Below are 5,593 nucleotides of genomic sequence, written 5' to 3' on the forward strand. Positions count from 1 at the left end.
GCTGTAGTGGGGCTACCTGGAGACTGTGCATTGTCAGGAACAGTGAGATCACGTGGCTCTCAGCGTGGTCTGTGGGGGACAACCTGTGCCTGCAGATGAAGGTGCTTTATACAAAAGCTAGGCAGCCTTGGGATCCAGGGAATGAGGTGTTGCTTTCCAGGCGCTTTTCTAGAGTGTAGAATGCGCACCTTTTGTTCCTTCAGCAGCTTGGTCGTTGGTTGCCTGTTTACATGGTCTGGTTTAAAGTGGTAATTTGCAGAGTCTGTGTGGGAGATCTGCTTTGTGAATAGGACAGAGACAACAGAGCTGAAAGTCTGACTTGGCCAATGCACTGTCTTCTTCTGTAGAGAAGAAGAAACGCAGAACTAATCTAAGGAAAGGCTCAAGAGCAGATCAACTGGCAAGAGTAGCAGAGGTTAAACAGTAAAAAGGAAGTGTCTGTGAACGAGGGAGTTTGGGGAATGAAACGGGGATTTTCCTCTGAGGGGAGGGACAGCAAGAAAAATACAGCACAGCTCTGGTCACCTGTGGGGAGTGTCATTGTCATCACAACCAACAATAGCTCATTCAAGATGAATCAAGCTTTGAACAAGTGTATGTGGTATATGTGTTTGTGAGAAGTTCATCTTTTAACCTAAGATTTATGTAATGGGAAATGCATAATTGTTTGATCTGACTGACACTGCACCTATATTGTGCAGCCCAGAAGATGGAGATTGAGACTGCAGACGAAGTTGCTATTGTTGGAATAGGATGCAACTTTCCTGGAGGTAAGTTTGGGGTAAAAGCAAAGCCGGCTGTGAGTGAATATGGAAAAGCAGAGTAATTTATTAGTGTTGAAATGGAGGAAAGCAACATATTCCTCCCTTAGTAGAATGTGTTGCTTTGCTACTTGTAGGATCTTTTTAAAAGGTTGTGCTGTAGTGGAAACTAGTTGGTTCAAATTAGTCTGCTGACAGACAGACAGACATACAGACTGACTGATCTGCGGTGCTGGCAGTGGGCAGGACATTGAGCTGCACACAAAACTCCTACAAACGAACTGGATGGGTCTGGGATTATTTGAACTTTCTGCAGGGGCACTGTCTGGGGACCTGTGCATTGGTGCAGGGCTCTGCATCCGTAGGGACAGGACAGATCGAGGGCCAGACAGTATCACCAGCTGTGCCTGTAATATGGATAGGTTGGGTTTTCCTAAAAGAAAACTTCCTGCTTTGTTGTAGTATATACTGTGGGTGCAGTGAGACAGTAGGGAAATGGGGAGAGAAGGTGGTTAAGGATTTTGTGGGGTTCCTTTGCTTTTAGACAAGCAGTGAAGGGACCAGTCATGCTTTTCAATTTCCTCTCACTAAAGAATGATCTGTTCTTTCTCTGGCAATTCTATGTAAGCAACCTAGATTTACCTGTGGGAGTTCCTTGTAGCCGATTGTGCATTTCTGAGTCTGCAAGGGGAGGGGGAGCCCATAATTTAATCTATTTTAAAAACTTTGTACAACAGGAGATGGAATTGACAATTTCTGGAAAGTCCTGGAGGAAGGCAGAAACTGCACAGTGGAAATCCCTCCTGAGAGATTTAATGTCCAAGAGTGGTATGATCCAGATGATAACAAGCCAGGAAAAATATGTACAACGCGAGCTGCTCTTCTCGATGAGTGAGTCTGCTACTCCCCTGTGCCGCTGATTTTTGTTGTACTTAGACTATGGGTACAGCTGTTCAGAGGCTGTGCCTAATGTGAAGAATAGCAAATTACAGTATGATCAACAGATTTGTCTTTTATTTGAATTCTACATTCACCTTAAATGCTCAGGCTGTAGACCTTTAATGAAATGAGAAGCTCACATGCACAAAAAAAATCTTATTGGCTCCTGGGGTTAACACTCGGTAGGGTTGAATTGTAGGGCACAGAATTACTTCAGTGATTAGTCCCATGTTAGATATTGAATTCTGCACTGAAATCAAGGGATGATAGAAGGCCACACCATGTGATCTTGGGATACAAGATTAAGGTTGGACTTGGTCTTTTGTAAGCATGGGCGTACTCTGAAGATGTTTGTAAAGAAAAGCACACACACAAAGTATTTGGAATTTGTTGTTAGAGAAGTAGAGGTATCTCTTGGAAACACTTGAGCTGATCCTCTAGTTATTGGTTGTAAACTGTAAAGCATGGGTCTGTATTGGCTTAAAATAAGATAGAAGACAATATTTGTTTATACGTCATCGGCTAAGACCACATTACAGCAGAGGGAGACTCATTCAGCACATTTCATAATCTGAGGAGTCCTGTTGGTACTAGTGGAATAACCATGCAAATAAAAATGTCTAGGAGGGGGCTCTTACCTCTGCAATGCATAATCATTGATAAAAACACATATTCTGTGGTGGGACATCAAACATCCTTGGACTATACACATTTTTTTCTAAATTTCATAAATGGGGATTGTGGCCTAAACAACAGTTTTTGCTTTGCTTTTCGTGAAATTGCAAAAAATGTGTACTGTTAGTTTAGAAGGAAATATGTATTGTACCATTTTCTGGTCTGTGCATTTTAGATTTAATTCCTTTGACAACCACCTGTTTGGGATTAATAACATGGAAGCTGAACGCATGGATCCTCAGCAGAAGTTACTGATAGAATGCACCTACAGAGCCCTGGAGGATGCAGGAGTCCCTGTAGAAGCTGTCAGTGGCACCAAAATAGGTGTTTTTGTTGGTAAGCTGAAAATTTCATGTCAAAGAAAGTGTGTTTGAACCTTCCAAAGCCTGGAGCACTCCTTCATAAACTTTCCAGATATGTCCAGCACTGGAGATCTAAGGCTACTGTGCTATGGTACTACTGGTTATCTTTGGTAAGAATGACTAGGCTCTAGAGGTTCATGATACAATTCCTGTATCTCTTTTAGGTGCTCCTCTTCCTGTCTTCAAGTACTGAAGTGGAAGCAGGAACCAATTAAACTGCCTCCCCAACCCTTCCCAAGAATGATACTCCCAAGCCAGGCTGTGATGTCCCACCCTTAAGGGGAAGGGAACACTCAAGATTCATAAATGCTCCAGTCTGCAAAAAATCACAAAGTTTTATTAGTAAATTACAAACTTGGCATGGAAATTGGTATGTCAGTCCCTGACCTACTATATAAGCACATGGCAATGGTTTTGGTTAAAGGGGTAGGGTGAAAGTGAAGAGAGAAAGGAAGAGATGGATTAAAGAGGGGAAGAGAGGAAGAGAGAGAGAAAGAGAGAAGAAAAAGAAAGAAAGAAAAGAAAGAAAGAAAGAGAAAAAGAAAGAAAGAAAAAAATGAAAGAAAGAAAAAAATGAAAGAAAGAAAAAGAAAAGAAAGAAAGAAAAAAAAAGAAAAGAAAGAAAGAAAAGAAAAGATAAAGAGATCACCAGTCATGGTTCTGGCATCCAGGGTCCTGTGGGTGCCCCCCAGGCTTGGTGGGGGTACCTTTTAAAAGACAGGTTTCCCCAACCTGAAGACAGGTTCCTTGCTTTCTATGTGAATTAGTTATCATGAGCAGTCCGTTCTTTCAGACCTTTCTGGAAATGGGTTGGAGGGTTTGTGAGTCTTGGGTGGTCTTGATCTCCCCCTGCACTAGATTGACCTTTGGTCGACAGTTCATGCCCACTTCTGTGCTGATGCTGTCTTTTGTTTGTTGATGGGGACAGAGTGGTTGGAAAGTGGCCCTGTAGAAAAGGCCCTGGGAGTGCTGGTCAACAGTTGCTGAACATGAAGCAGTTGTGTCCAGGTGGCCAAGAAGGCCAATGGCATCCTGGCCTGTATCAACAATAGTGTGGCCAGCAGGACTAGGAAAGTGGTTCTTCTCCTATACTTGGCACTGGTGAGGCCACACCTTGAGTACTGTGTCCAGTTCTGGGCCCCTCAATTCAGGAAGGACATTGAGGCAGGTCCAGAGAAGGGCAACGAAGCTGGTGAAGGGTCTCGAGGGCATGTCCTATGAGGAGAGGCTGAGGGAGCTGGGGTTGTTTAGTCTCGAGAAGAGGAGGTTCAGGGGTGATCTTATCGCTCTCTACAACTACCTGAAAGGAGGGTGTAGCCTGGTGGGGGTTGGTTTGTTCTCCCAGGCAAGTAGAGACAGGACAAGAGGACATAGTCTTAAGCTGCACCAGGGGAAGTTTAGGTTGGACATTAAGAAGAAATTCTTCACAAAAAGGGTGATTGGATATTGGAATGGGCTAGAGAGGTGGTGGAGTCACCATCCCTGGAGATATTTAAGGAAAGACTGGACATGGCACTTAAGTGCTCTGGTCTAGTTGACATGGTGGTGTTTGGTCATAGGCTGGACTTGATGATCTCAGAGGTCTTTTCCAACCTAATTGATTCAGTGATTTTGTGATTCTGGGATTGTGTCTCAAGGGACTAGAACAAGGAGGTTTATCCCAGAAAAGTGCTGCTCTACCTCCGCCCCCTTCTGGCCCCCTTCTCCAGTCACATCTTGTTCTTTCAACCGTTCTTAGTTATTACCAGCAGTCCCTGTTTGGCTCCATGGCTCTCTGGCTATTGGTGTTTGAGACGAACACATTAGCCCCTTATCTTCTGGGCTTCTGCACAGGCCTACACTTTTTTCCAGTACACTGTTTTCCAGTATAATCTTGGTTAAGGTGTTGTGGGGGTTAAGATCCTTTTAAACCAGCGGAAATCCTCCTGTAGGCATTAGAATGGTACCATGGTGCACTTGTCCAACTGCTTACCTCAGTACCAGGAAAAGTTATGGAGGAGATGATCCTGTGCAAGGACATTTTACAAAACAATGCTAAAATAACAGCACATTATTGCTGCTGTAATCTGTGTGTCTTTAAAGAGGAGTTTTCTGGGGGAGTTAGGCTGATGTGCCTATAGGGACAACCTCTTTAGTTTACCTTTTAATCTGAGACATGCCCTTCTCCACAGAGGATACTATTCCTTGCTCTCTGAGTAGAGGTGCTGCATTTTCCACACATGCCCACGCATTTGGGGATCCAAGGTACTTCAAGCATATGTGTTCATAAAAAGAGGACACAACTGCTCTCACAGTCCCCATTCTTCTTTTCTATTTCTGTCTTACTGGTTCACAGAGTGAAAAAAGCCCCACAATTAAAAAACAAGCTCTGGGTGTAGGTTGTACTGTGATCTGTAACTTGGTACATCTGAGGAACTGAAGCTAACGTCTTGTACATTTATGTGCCAGCTACCCTTTTGTAACTTGTTGATATGTATTCCCATAGCTAAACCAAAACAACGCTCTCCAACTGAGATACAGGGGCCTAAGCAGGCTACAGAGAGGTTAGCTGCATCACACAGTGAGCTAAGCCATCAGGAAAGGCCTGTCATGAACTAGACAGGTAGCAATTTCAAGTGTTAGGTATGTGTAAGGTGGGTCTCAGGGAAATTGCTGGGAATTTTGCCTTTGACTTGTGTTGAAGCAAAGGTTCATCACAGAAGCACTGATGCCACATGGTTTACTATTAAAACTGAAAAGCAAAACACACCATCAGGTTTAGAGCTGTACATCCCTCTTGTTGGCCTGGGTTAACTTGACACATATCTTATATTTTACAGGACTTATGAATCGAGACTATGAAATCATAACAAGCAG

Source organism: Neopelma chrysocephalum, unplaced genomic scaffold (assembly GCF_003984885.1).
Source record: "Neopelma chrysocephalum unplaced genomic scaffold, ASM398488v2 Primary Assembly neopelma1_140, whole genome shotgun sequence".
Classification (NCBI taxonomy): domain Eukaryota; kingdom Metazoa; phylum Chordata; class Aves; order Passeriformes; family Pipridae; genus Neopelma; species Neopelma chrysocephalum.